The sequence below is a fragment of the Triticum aestivum genome, chromosome 4B, assembly GCF_018294505.1.
Source record: "Triticum aestivum cultivar Chinese Spring chromosome 4B, IWGSC CS RefSeq v2.1, whole genome shotgun sequence".
NCBI lineage: Eukaryota > Viridiplantae > Streptophyta > Magnoliopsida > Poales > Poaceae > Triticum > Triticum aestivum.
In genome coordinates this window covers 494,666,810-494,681,336 of record NC_057804.1, presented here as the reverse complement: position 1 = coordinate 494,681,336, position 14,527 = coordinate 494,666,810, and the positions used below count along the sequence as shown (strand labels likewise).

The following is a 14,527-nucleotide window of genomic DNA, read 5'->3' as shown; positions in this document are numbered from 1 at the left end:
GAGGATGGGAAGGACCCAATCGCCTGCCTCTTTCTCGGTCCACCCCCCTGGTGGGTACTTTATAGCTCACAACACGAGATAGGCAGATATGTGACATAGAAAAAATGCTTTCATTGACAACAAGACTCTCTTCCTGATTGGGATTGGTCTGTGCAGGATCTCCTTCCCTATGAGACTCTTGCTTCCCTTTGAAAGAGGCAGACCCCTACTTCAATTGTCATCTGACGCCTCTACCCCAGCTGTGGACTCAGACCTCTCACAACCAAAAAAAAGAAAATCAAAATCAAACGAATCCGAATATAACCAATCTATCGCCTTTGATGACTCGTTGACAGCCTCCTCAACCCAAGCTTCCATCTCCTGCTCCAGACATCGGCGCTTGCCCGCGCCAGTCCATGAAAGGTGGATGAAGGTGAGTTTGACTACAAACTCGAGGATGCTGGGAACGATCTCTTTTCGGGGAATCACTCCCGTCGAGAGGTTCTCTTCCTCCCTTTTTCTGAATCTGGTAGAGAGGCAAAAGAGAAGTCCAGAGAGACCTCGACTCTTTCAGGGAAAGGAGGGAGATCGAATGCGAGATGGAGTCCCTGCCGAATGGAATGGACATCCGTGGGGACAGCTGTGTAAGACTTAATTTACCAAAAAATGGGACGGAAAAACTACTAAAAAGATCACAAGAAACCCAGCTCAAAGTGAATGGAGAGAGAACCCCTGCGCCTTGGAAGGATCTGAAGCTGTTTGGACACTCATAGACAAGTGAACTCCAATCCAGGATCCCTCAAAAAGTGAAGTGAACTAGCCAGGTAGAACAGTCAGGTTAGGAAAAGAGTCTTTCATGTCAAGGTGAACATAGACAAACAAGGTTAGTTTGTTTTCCATAATTCCCAGAGAAAAGACTCATTGCTGGAACTGAGAGCACTGGCGATTGCTTTCTTTCTGACCTTCAGCCGAGAAATTCCATACCTTCCACCGACTTATTTTGTGTGTGGCCAGAACGTGATGCTTTCCAATGCCGAGTACTTTTCTTAACAATGTATGAAGCCCGTAAAACCGAAATCGATCCAAATCCACGACCTTGACGATCGAGGAAAAAGGGTATGTATTATTATGGTGTGAGCCTTCTTTCTTTTTGGCCTTAGATTATCATAAGCGAGGAATGGTGCGTGCTAGCCTTCAGACTATACTTTATTGTAGGGAAAGGGAAAAAATGGAGAATATCTTTAAGAACCCTAGAAAGAATTTCACTTGGAGCAACAAGGGTCAGGTCACAGTATATCAATATCATAATTCTCTTCTTTTAATTGATACTGATTAGCCGTAAATCAATTTGATTTTGTTATGCCATTAAGGAAACAGTATTTGGGATACAATACCCATTTTAGAACCGTTCACTACTAACAAATAGAATTTATAAAAATAACAAATAATAACAAATAATATAGTTAATGGTTCCAATTTTTCCTAAATTTGCTGTGACTGGAAATCCTTTCTCTTTTCAATAGAAAGAGAAGGTATTTAAGCAATGTGTGTTTTGAGATACAATCAATCGAAGAGAATAAAACTGGGTCCAATAAAAAACAGGAATGAATTTATTAAAAGGGATTGGAAAGGGATAAATACAAAGGGATTCAACGATCTAAAAAAAATCAAAAAGGGTTTAATAATCCCCTCCTACGAATAAAAATTAGTAAAATAATGTGGATGAATAAGATTTTGCTCTATTTTGGATCGGATTTGGCGGCATGGCCAAGCGGTAAGGCAGGGGACTGCAAATCCTTTATCCCAGTTCAAATCTGGGTGTCGCCTGACCAAAAAAATACTTAGGATTTCTTATTGTACTGATTGAACTCGACAAATTCTTGCCCTGCATAAGAAAAGGAAAAGAACTAGGCCTGTCGATACTGGATTTTACCATAGTTCTAGTTCTAAAAAAGACTGTGAATTTCTTCTTAAAAATAGGGCTCTGGCAGGGTTCTAGGTAGTGGCCCAAACCGATACCAACAGGGATGAGGGATATATACTTATGAATTTCATAATTGATTCTATTCCGCAATTCATAACTACGAAAGTAAGAGGTCGGAAATCTTTTTATCCAAAGGTCCCTAAAGGACATTCCTTTTTTGCTCCTAGGATTAAAGAAGAGATTATACGAAAGACTATCAAGACTTCCTAATTATCTGACACTACCTACACTAAAGTAAGGTCTACTGACTCTGTCTGGAATTAGATTGGATAGGCTGATGGGAAATTTAGGAGTTGTGGAAAGAAGAGACTTTCTTTCCATACTTATGAGAGACTCCGAGTACTCAAACATTCAATCAGGATGGTCGGTTAGCTCTTATCTTTTAGAATAACTTAGTAAAAAAAGTAAAAGTAATAAAGAAAATGAATCTCCTAACTCGGTAGCCCATGAGGTTCCAATGGTTACTTTTGGATTTTTTCAGGCAAGAAAGCAAAGAAGAAGGGAGGATTCTCTATTACCAACTTCCCCCATTGTCCTGTCCTCATTGGTCATTCATCTTTCCCGATCTAGTGCCATCGTTCTTCAAGGTGCCGGAGGGTTTGAAGCATACCTACTACCCCTCCCCTGAGCTTAGTTCAGAGTTGCCTCAGCGCGCTCGAGTAATAACTGGGAAAATCAAGGCTGGACAGGTCTTCGAGCCAACTTCAGGAAGAAATGCAAGTGAAAGAGAATGCTCTCGAGGGCGCAGGAGTCTTTTCTTTCTTATTTGAAATCCAAATCAAAATGCCTCAACTTGATAAATTAACTTATTTCTCACAATTCTTCTAGTTATGTCTTCTCCTCTTTGTTGGAAGATGAGTACACATCGGGTAATCCGCCCACAAGAGCCCAATCACAAGAGGCTCATACAGAAAGCAATCAGCCCATAGCCCAATATCAAGACCACAACCTATTATTCAAACCACAAAGGATCCGTCTTTCATCGTCCAATCTTCTCGATCGAACATATTGACATCAATACTCCTTTCCATGGCCATTCACGGCCCGCGAAGATCAACCACTCGTGCCCGAGATCACTATCCAATAAAAAACCAGACTTCCAAGATCCATCTCACTCAGACCCTTTTGAATGTAGCGGATAACAACGGAGTGGGGCTATCGAATTGATATGTATTCGAATCTTAGGAGCTGGTAATCACTGATATGCTCATATTGGTGACGTTATTGTTGTTGTAATCAAAGAAGCAGTGCCCAAAATGCCTCTAGAAAGATCAGACAGAAGTAAGACGAGCTGTAATTGTACGTACATGTAAAGAACTCAAACGTGACAACGGTATGATAATACGATATGATGACGGTTGTCATTGATCAAGAAGGAAATCCAAAAGTAACTCGAGTTTTTGGTGTGATTGCTCGGGAATTGAGACTTATGAATTTCACTAAAAGAGTCTCATGAGCTCCCGAGGTATTAAAAATAGTAGTAGTAGAGACTATGATATAGTAGGGTATCAGAATATAGATCAATTAGTAGATTGTGTCTGACGCATATACATGAAAAAAAGAATAATTAGATAATAATAAGAATAAGAATTCGAATCTTAATAAAAGGAAGGGTTCGAATAGCATCTACTAATATTACCGAAAACTTTGTGAAAATACTTCTACGAGAAGGTTTTATTGAAAACGTTCGAAAACCATAGGGAAAGTAACAAATCTTTCTTGGCACGTGCCCCTGCTCCTGGTCTTCGAACTAGTCATTAATGGTCGGCAACATAGGTACCCTTTTTCGGTATGCGTTGCGAACACTTTCATTTTTAGCGTCTCATCTTCTCTGGAGAAGCTCAAATCGAACGGATAGAGCAGATGGTCCAACTACAGAACTTCTTCTTTTTCATTACTTCCATGGTCGTGCCCCGTGGCACGGCAGCACCCGTACTATTGAAATGGTTCGTCAGTACAGATGTTCCCACTGGTGCCTCTTCTTCCAATGGTACTATAATTCCTATTCCTATCCCTTTATTCCCTTTTTTGGTCTATCTACATTTAAGGAAATTCATACGCTCCATGGACAGAGCAAAAAGTGGAGTGTTGGTCAAAGCAAGCCACCCTATTCTATTACCAGACAAAATGGAGAGAAGCTCATCCGCTAGAAATGCTTTATTTCGTTTCGTTCCCGTTCTTCATTTCCTTATTATCGAATCCATGGGGGACTTCTCATATTTAGAATCTTTCTGCGGTCTGCTCTGTTTACAATTCTTTCGTACTCTCTTCTCTTTACCACGTGATAGGTCAGCGAAGCGTGAGCGGGCGCTCTGAAGTAAAGGCCAAACACTTCAGCCTAAGGGGAATGAGCAACAAAATGACAAGATGAGGTGCCCCGGGCACCCCCATATAGAAAGAAGGGTCGAAGGTTTTGGGCCTGTAGCTTTCCCCGCCCCCCCTCGTCGAGTGGTGCTTGTTTGGGGGGTGTGCCACCAGAGAGCGGGCTTGAAGCTCTCGCCTTACCAACGAGCCGACTGCTGATGGCTGTTGGTCACGACTACTACAAAAAAGTGAAGATGAATCTTTCTATTTCACATGGAGGAGTGTGCATCTTTATGTTGGGTGTTCTTCTGTCGTGCGACCCGATGGCTTATGTGCGACCTGTGGCCCACACCTCCTATTCTATTTATTCAGGGCGGGCGGCGTGAACTCTGATTCGATCCGGGTATTCAATCCCGCCGCTGAGATGCTCAGTTGACTCCTTAACCTTGATAGGAAGATGGCTTATTCCAAAATTCGTGCATAAGGGTAAGGAACTTTGGATGAATTAATGCGAATGGGTGTAAGCCTCGCTGCTCGGAAACACCCAGTGCTGACCACACTGAGAGACATGAAAGCGCAGGTAATGCCAGTTGGCGAAGTGGCGTTAAGCATCCCTAGCGGTACGCAAAGAGAGGTCGTGATGATATCATCTACGTCCGTACCGCTCCTCATGGAGTAGATCCCGCATCCAACCAACCCTTTTTTGACCAGGGAACGGGAGAATTCCCACTACCGCTGGCAGGCCAGCCGGGCCGTGAGCGCGGTGGGAACGGGCTTCCCAAAATGCGAGCCCCGGCCTGGGTCAGCATAGAATGGGGGGGACGGCCCTAATGTTGTGTTGGCCGGGTTGCGGGCGGATAAAAGCGGACGTGGGGACTCGGGTCGGGGCACAACGTAACTAAGAGAGCCATTCCATTTAGGGCGAGACAGAATGGGGGGCACAAGTGGTCTGGTGTCCGAGCCGATTGGTCAGACGACGACTACTGCACATATTAGATTCTATTAGCCGCCTATCCTGGAATGGACTGGGATGGAATAGAAAGAACGCGAAGCAGCAAGCAAGGGATGAGCACTTTGTTGCTAAAGCGCATACGTTTTCTTGCTGGGTCAGTTTGTTTTTGGGGGGTGGGGCAATAAGCTTGCTTCTTCATAGGCTTATCCCCGCCCCCTTTCCTGTCCGTCCCGACCGGCAGCAGTTGGGTCTCCCCATCTCTCCTCAACTTCCCCGGTCTTCGGCCCGAGCTGTATGAGGCAGAAACTCGTCCCACGTACGGTTCGGAGGCCGAGCCCCACCCCTGCAATAATGGTGCGGCTTAGGTCAACTAATACGAATAAGATACAGTTCACTCAACGATTGCCCTTGGGTCCCGAACTCCATATGGGGAAGGAACGTTGTTGTTTGCGAGGTCTCGATCATTTACATGGACCCACTTCTCATTCCATTTGTGGGAATTTGATGATTTATAAACCGTCCCCAACGAGCGAAAGGTTCATGTTTGAACATGATGAATCACTTCGTGCCGACCTGTTGCCCATAAACTTTCCTGCCTCATATGAGAATGGAAAACTGGAAGATTTTCTGCATCGGTGGATGAAGAATCACGAACATAAGAATTTCTAGTTTAGCATGTTCCCAGAAAGAAGATACTTCTTTTTCCATTCGAGAAACGAGGAGCACGACTGAAGTGGCTATACATACAAATCCATTTACGGATCTATATGCTCCGATTGGAACTGAAAGTTCCAGAACTGGCGGCTGGTATACCACCATAATGAAATTGCCTTTTATTTTTAGTATTCAGATGGGATTTCTGTTGGCTTCATCGGGAGGCTCGCGTAGTTTGTTACGTCAACTCCAAAAGGATAAGTTGCATTGGAATCGAGAAAGTTTCGTTCATAATTGCATAAAAGGAGTAAAAATAGTGGCTGCGGCGCGTCGAGGGTCAACCTTTGATATCGAATAACCTTTCGAGCCTTCCCCAATGGATCTCTATCCTCCTTTGAAACCAATAGAAGTTCACTAACCATCCCTGTCAAACATAACCCAAGGTAGGATCGAGAGGAGAAGAATAGGACTCTTGCTAGTATCATAACCTCTCGATGGGAGAATGAAACCATTAGATTAGTGGAAAGAAGAAAGAATGGGAAGAAACCGGCCAACTTACCAAGAGTAAGTATAGATGAATACGATAAATTATGAACTATTACCGACTTATTTTCTCTCTCTCTCGAATAGGATCTAGTAGTAATCGCAACGTAACTTTTCGTCGGAGATTTCATAATGGTGGTTTTAGGAAACTTCAATTGGTTAACGAGGTCAGGAGACTCTATAGTTTACACTAGTTCGATAAGTTTGTTACTACTAGATCCACACGTTAATAGAGTCTTCGGGTCATTTTGCGTATCTAGCTCAATTCGCACCGAAAGTCCAGGTCAACAAGAAAGTATCAACAGGCTTTGCTTTTTGAAATCACAAAAATGGTAGAATCATACATGCGGCAGGCAAAAATGGTTTTGCCACCTGCATACGATGTGACCTGGTTTTGTAACCAGTTTGTGGGCGTGGATCCTGCTGAGAGTCTAAGGGATACTTTTGTAGATTTACATTTCAAGGGGCGCGAAAGCTTCACTTGGAACACGGGCTTTGTTAATTTTTATAACGAAATATGGAGGGCCCAAGACTCCCCGCCGGGTAGCGCTGTAAGTGCTTCGAATCAGCTTTTTTTGGAAACCCCATTGGATCAATTTGCCATTATCCCAATAATTGATCTTCATGTGGGCAACTTTTATTTATCATTTACAAATGAAGTCTTGTATATGCTGCTCATTGTCGTTTTGGTCGTTTTTCTTTTTTTTTGTTACGAAAAAGGGAGGTGGAAAGTCAGTGCCAAATGCATGGCAATCCTTGGTCGAGCTTATTTATGATTTCGTGCTGAACCTGGTAAACGAACAAATAGGTGGTATTTCTGGAAATGTGAAACAAAAGTTTTTCCCTCGCATCTCGGTCACTTTTACTTTTTCGTTATTTCGTAATCCCCAGGGTAAGATACCCTTTAGCTTCACAGTGACAAGTCATTTTCTCATTAGTTTGGCTCTTTCATTTTCCATTTTTATAGGCATTACGATCGTTGGATTTCAAAGACATGGGCTTCATTTTTTTAGCTTCTTATTACCTGCGGGAGTCCCACTGCCGTTAGCACCTTTCTTAGTACTCCCTGAGCTAATCTCTTATTGTTTTCGTGCATTAAGCTTAGGAATATGTTTATTTGCTAATATGATGGCCGGTCATAGTTTAGTAAAGATTTTAAGTGGGTTTGCTTGGACTATGCTATTTCTGAATAATATTTTCTATTTCATAGGAGATCTTGGTCCCTTATTTATAGTTCTAGCATTAACCGGTCTGGAATTAGGTGTAGCTATATCACAAGCTCATGTTTCTACGATCTCAATTTGTATTTACTTGAATGATGCTACAAATCTCCATCAAAATGAGTCATTTCATAATTGAATAAAAACGAGGAGCCAAAGATTCTAGGGGGCTACAGCTGCACTTTTGCAGCACTGAACATGGTTCTGGGTACTCAAGATATTGCGTTTGTGTTTGGAGAGGTGTAGATTGTAGATTCCAGCCGAGAAGACCAGGAAAAGATAAGGATAAAGAATGTCATATATCTCAGGAGCTAGATCACTTCCCGATGAACAAGTAAGAATTGCCTCAACAAAAATGGATGGAATTGGACCGAAAAAAGCCATTCAGCTTCGTTATCGATTAGGTATCAGTGGGAACATCAAGATGAATGAGTTAACTAAGTATCAGATCGACCAAATTGAACAAATGATAGCTCAAGATCATGTTGTTCATTGGGAATTGAAGAGGGGAGAACGAGTAGACATCGAACGATTAATTTCTATTTCTCGTTATCGTGGAATTCGTCATCAAGATGGATCGCCCTTACGCGGTCAACGAACTCATACTAATGCAAGGACTGCTCGCAAGCAAATTCGGAAATGAAAGAAGGCTACCGAAAGAACAAGCAACGGATTTCGCGCTCATCCCTTGCTAAAGCGCATATGTTTTCTTGCTCCTTGGTACTTGTCTGATCAATCACATTGTTCATTAGTTCACTTGATTTTTCGTTCGATGTCTTGAACCACTTACTAATCACGTATACGTATAGTAGGCCCCCTTCGCCACTCCACGTCTGGCCTGTCTTGGTCTCGCTCACTTCGCCCGCCTATCATATCGGCTCGGCTTCGTCCGTCAAGCGACAGCTTCTGCCTCTGACGGCTTCACCATAGCTCATGACTGGTAGTACTCTATGTAGTAGTCGGCCTTTGTTAAGCTTCGCCAGAAGCGACTAGTCGCTTCCTGAATGCCTCTTTCTTGTACTAATTAATGTGTATGGTCTAGTCTTTCCAATGCCTCCTTCCTTGCCGCCAACGCACGCTAGATGGAGAGTAAGCAAGCTACCTTGCTTGCATTGCATTCGTTAAACGGTAGCTTCCGCGCCCTTCCTGCCTGCTTCAATTGATGTGAATGATCGTGTCTTCGACATCAATTTCAGTCTGATTAGATATGTCATTGAAACAAATCTGTTTTGTCTCTGTTTTCTTTTCGGATGATGAGGATGAGCCAGCCGATCCTAACATAATTTTGGAGTAGCCGGACGACGAAGCCTCAAAATCAGATAAAGATGTCTCCGACGCGACCGGACTCCCACTAGATTTTTATAGGGGTCAGGAGGGAAAAGATATGCTGTTTTCTATCAGTCCCAAGCGGATACTCCCCAGCTTCCACGGTCCGCTAACCGAGGAAGAGATGCGGGAGGACCCAGGGCCAGAGCAAGTAGGGTTGGGGTATAGAGCCGTAAGCGCGGTGGGGGTGACAGAGGATGTGCTCGTACGGTTCATAGTTGGGTATGATATTCTCGTGGATTGTTGGGAACGTCCTCTATATTCAAAATATGCCTTTCTAGGAGCATTACGATCTGCAGCTCAAATGGTCCCTTATGAAGTCTCTATTGGTCTTATTCTTATTGTGCGCCTTGTGAGCACGTTTGGATCCGCGAAGGCAATCGCTCGGATCTTCCCCTAACCCAACCCGGGAACCGACCGGAGGGAACCGCAGCATGAGGAATGTCCGCGTCTCGTCGCAAGGCTCATTTTGAGTTTTGGGTCATAGGGCGGGCAGTGCAGTCCGGGGCACAAGGGTCCTGGTACTACCCAGGTGCGAAGAACCCCGGAGGCGGCTGCAATGAGCAAAAATGTCACTCACCGGCCTAAACGACGAGCAAACACTCGAACGTGAGAGCAAGGGATCACCCAACGAATGGACGAGCTCCAAGGAGGGAGGATAGAGGGAGGCAAGAACCATGCTTTCATAGAAGTGGCGGTCCGAATCCACTCTGACAAAATAAAATAACAGACTAAGCCGTGCCGTAAGGGGGGCATTCTCCACGCGGGACGGGGCCAAGGCCTTCATGTATGGGTGACAGATCGGCCATAGGAGTACTCCGGGATATACACCAGGGCAACTAATGTCGAGCATATGATGATGCCGCCCGTTTTCATTTCGTGAAAGTCCCCGACAGAGGAAAGGGCTGTAGGTGATGGCGCGTTCTGCTTCTTAGGGCGATGAAATCGTTCCTATGGGATCGTACGTGGCAGCTGGTATAGATGATGATGAAAGGCGGGCCGCTTGAACCGGGACCTATTCTCATAATAGGCAGCAAGCAAAGCTAAATAGGAAAGGGGGCGACTGATGACTGCCTTTTTCGTCAGAAATCAAAAAGGGTGGAATGTGGAGCTAATATGGCTGGCTACAAGTATAGCCAAAGAAAGATGAGACGAGACAGACTGTCAGAGGACGCAGCGGGACTACCAGGGGAAAGCCCGCCCCCGTTAGCTAACATAGATATCTATTCTCGGTGTGCATATTCGAGATTTAGAATCTCTTTCCGACCAGGCCAGGCCGAATCGGGCCACCACTTGGGATGGGAATGGCTCAGCCCACATGCATCATTTGATGAAAGCACTCCAGTCCAGTCGCCTCCGATCAGTGGCTTGTCAACCACCGGACCGTAGCTCCTCACCAAATGCCCCTGCGTTGGGGCAACACAGCACATGACTAGTTCGCTCAAGGACCACACCCTCTCGAGAGCAGGATGCTGGCCGAGATGGAGCGCCAACCTAGACTTTCCTTGGGCTTGCCTTGCCCCAACATCTAAATAAAGGGCGGGCGCCGAAAAGGAAGCAATGATGCCTTTTCGACGAAAGCTTAGCTTGGTAGGCGCAGCTTACTCACCCTACTCCCTTAGACAATGCAATGCTCTGAACACGAAAGTTTGCAGTTCAGCCCTCTTCTCCCATGCAGAGTCGCAGGCAGCGCCTCGGATAAAAGCACGGACGAGCCACATGCAGGGAAACTTGCACGTGTGGTTCTGGCCGGGGACCCCGGTATACTGTACTAATATGTGTAGGTCCCTGTAATTCAAGTGAGATTGTCATGGCGCAAAAGCAGATATGGTCCGGTATTCCCTTGTTCCCCGTATTGGTTATGTTCCTTATTCCTCGTCTAGCAGAAACTAATCGAGCTCCGTCTGATCTCCCAGAAGTGGAAGCTGAATTAGTTGCAGGCTATAATGTAGAATATGTGCGGGATGCGATCCTTAATAGTTCACTGTTGGCGGAAGCCAATGTCTCGGGGACTCATTCTGACTTAAACAAGGGGTGGGTCTTTACCAACTTCCAAATCCAAGATTTAGGGAAAAAAAGAGGGGCAGGGCACTCTTCATTCTTCATTCGAAACTCATGAATGTCGGGTCGGAGGTTTTTGCCTTGTTATCAAAAAGGGGAGTTGGGTAAAGCAAACTCCCTCCTTGGATGAGCACGGGGCTTAGTCAAGTAAAACCGGGTTGTGCTGCTTGATGCTCCGATCGAAAATAAATCAGTGGGGCCATGCCGGTACGACAGAATATGCGTTAGAAAGGTCAATCGCTCCCCCCTTTTTGATTTTTTTAATGAAAAACCAGGCCGAACTTCTAAAAAGCAGCCCACCCGCTTCCATAGAACAATATCGTGGCAACGTAGACCTAAGTGGATTTATTGGATCCTGGGGAACCATCACAAGTACGGCCGGCCTATAGAACGAGAATGCCGTGTCGTCCAGCGGAGCTTAGAAGAAGGTGACTCGGAGCCTAAGGAAGGTGACTCGCACAGACAACTGACTCCTTTTCAATAGAAAGGAATAGCCAAACCTACCCAGCTGGCTGGTCAATCTCAGTGATCTTATCGGCCGGCAAAGCGGAGACGGACGACCACGGTCCCGACCTTACCAGCACCGTAGGTTTACTAATCAATGAAGCCCCTCAACCTACTATCTTTTCTTACAAACTCAACCAAGCCTAACCAAACCCCATGCTCACGACATGTTCTTGATATTGATTGAGTTGGAGGGAGTCAGAGACTACCACGGAATCCTTCCATAGTCACCCCGGTGACCTTCGTCACCAAAGCGTCACGACAGTTTCCAAGACCCCTCATATAATCTCCAGTGGGGATCAGTCGGAGCACGTAGGAATGCCGACCACTACATAATCCACATCTGGCTGAGGCGAGCAGCAAGCGGGGGAGAGTATTTTGAAGTACAAGAACGTTGGGGTGGGACGCTAGTACTTAAACTAGGGTTGCTTCTTAGCGCTAATCTTGCGTTTTCAGTAGTTAGTTGTAGCGCGCCTTCCCTCCTTCTCTCATTTCGGGAAGATTTGGCAGTATTTTCTTATGATGACCTGGTCGAGAGAGTACGAAACATCGGTGTAAAAGATTGAGTGGGATGGTTATAGTAAGGGGCGAACCAAGTGCTTGCGCGAAGAAGCGAATCAATCAGAATGGAGACAAGGAAAGGAATCGAGTCCCGACCCGGTAGCGATGCCTCTCACGCGGATGGGAGTTACTTTTCTTTATCACCGTAAGCGTTAAGAAATGGACCCGCATTCCTCTTTGCTTTTCTTTTGCAACTAAGCTTAAAAGAAACATAGTAGTCTTTCAAGCCATTAGAAAACTCATTAAGTGCTCTGTTGAGTGAATGCCTGTTGAGAAGCTTAGGTCATACATTTCCAGCTAATTAGAATACAACCATGAAGGTGGGGTTGGAATGCCATACAACTATTTATTCTGGTAAGTAGGATTGGAATGTAGTCCCTTTTTATTGGATCCGCCGCTCCGTTAAGTGAAATTCAAAGTAGGTGTGGGTCTAGATAGAGGAAGTCATAAATCAAGTATCAAGTATTGTTATAAATATCGTATATAGTAGTTGCCAAACTCACAAGCATCACACACTTCAATCTACTTTATTGAATAACTTAGCTAGATAGAACCGACTCAAGCTTTTAAATGAAAGAAGCAATAATGGCATAATTTCTGTCTCAAGACCTCTTGCAGCTACAGCCAATGCAGCACTTCCTTGATCAACATACAACACAACCCATTACGCCTTGCTCCAGTCGCAGTATAAAGAGAGACTAGAACCTATCGGGGAGCCCTCGGCAGAGTCCCTATCGTTGTTGCAACAATTACACACAGAGTTTCGGAATTTCACATTTGTGAGAAGAAAGGGTATGTGTGTTTGAAAGGAGTGGTGCAAGAACGTATTCTGAGCCTCAGTCAACACAACTTGTTTCGCCTTTTCCGAACAGCATTCTTATCAGGACCCTCCTTTATATAAACCACTCGTAGATATATACCTGCCTGTGGCCTCAGATGAATACATCGATAGATAAGAAGGGAAATGCATCATCTAGAAAGGCTTACTGAGGTTTAGGGACGTTTGTGTGATGGATCGTACGCTTACTCACGACGACTTGGCTATTCAATAAAGGACGGAGTCAACGTGAGCCTTAGGGTCCAAAAATATTCCATTGGTGTCAGCTATTAGCGATTATTCAAAGTCGTAATGGTATAAATTATTGGTCAATTCCACTGATTTTCTTTCCCGTTCCTTCACTGGCTATAGCGCCTTACCTCTTCTGTGACTTGTCCTGAGATGAGAAGTATCAAAAGTGTCGGGGTTTGGGTTTATGTCATGCTAGACTCACGTTTCTCGTTCTTATGCCGGGTCCGCGACCTTACAAGGATACACAAGCTGGTGAAGGTTTCGGAGAAGCAGCAAGCTGTTCGAATTCAAGTTAGCTTTGAGCAGGCCTCGGGCGAGGAAATGCTTTGGCTGTGCCAGGAGATAGTCGGCTCAGGGGCTTTTGGGCGGAGCCAAAGTGGTCCACATACGTACCATTTCCATCATCACAAGATCCCCTTTTTCTGTGTGCATAGAGATAAAGCATGCTCTTATATTTAGATAAGAGAGAGATTTTTCTCAGCACTTCCCCTTATCGGCTTGATCTTCTTCTTCCCCTCGGTAGAGTGAGTCTACTTAGCGAACTGGCAGGACGCGGAGATCGATTGATCAATATGCATATCGAGCATCTATAGTTATTCTCTCTTCCCAAAAGATATCTCAAGTCGCTTCCAACGTTTTGATGAGTAAGGGAGGGTATTTTCAACAAGATAACTATGGACGACCATCTTCCAATTTCCAATCTATATCTTTCATTGGGTAAGTAAGGGGAATAAGCAAGAACGGTGGAAAGCTTAAGAAAGTGCTAGTTCCTTTGCTGCGAATGGGTGGAATTGGTATCCCCAAAAGGTTGTTCTCTTAAAACCTCTGGCAAGGGGGTGTGGAAGAGTTCAAGTCTATCCCTTTGGTTAAGCTACTGTTGTTATACATCTCTACTATTATGGGCCAACACTTACTTAAAGGAAGTCGAGTACACATCTCCTTCAACCTGAAGGGCGAGGACCTGCAACGACGTAACGTTTGAAAGAAAAGTAACCAGCATAGGAGAGTGATCAGAAAGCATACGACTCGAGGGAGGGTTGGCTAATCAAATTAGAATGAAGATTCCGCTCTATATGATAAACGTTGGTTGACTTTGATATGAAGTGTTGATTGTGGTTTCTATTCATTCTGACCCCGATAGTGCTTCTCGTTGTGACTGAAGGAAGGTTCATTCTGTGCAAGATATATGCTAGTTTACAAGCATGAGACCCTCCTTTCGGGCCGGTAGACAGAGGCCTCAGTTCCAATGAAAGGGGGAGCAAAAAGAGGTCGTGTCATACCATACAGATGAAATGAATGAAAGATATTCCTGCTGTTTCTGTGCCTATTAGTACTTTGCTTTTACCACATCAAGAGGAGTAGTTTGTTTT

At 44.7% G+C, this 14,527-nt stretch overlaps 1 non-coding gene and 3 pseudogenes across 1 annotated transcript; all 4 read left to right on the top strand.

Annotated features, from left to right (window-relative positions):
• The first annotated feature begins 1,736 nt into the window (after nucleotides 1-1,736).
• Nucleotides 1,737-1,806, top strand: TRNAC-GCA (transfer RNA cysteine (anticodon GCA)). The gene has a single exon. It is a non-coding gene; the product is annotated as a tRNA-Cys (tRNA).
• A 1,689-nt stretch (nucleotides 1,807-3,495) lies between these two features.
• On the top strand, nucleotides 3,496-4,891 carry LOC123095043 (cytochrome c biogenesis CcmF C-terminal-like mitochondrial protein; annotated as a pseudogene).
• A 508-nt stretch (nucleotides 4,892-5,399) lies between these two features.
• LOC123095044 (cytochrome c biogenesis CcmF C-terminal-like mitochondrial protein) lies at nucleotides 5,400-6,421 on the top strand (annotated as a pseudogene).
• Nucleotides 6,422-7,003: 582 nt separating this feature from the next.
• On the top strand, nucleotides 7,004-7,794 carry LOC123095042 (ATP synthase subunit a-like; annotated as a pseudogene).
• The last annotated feature ends 6,733 nt before the right edge of the window (nucleotides 7,795-14,527 follow it).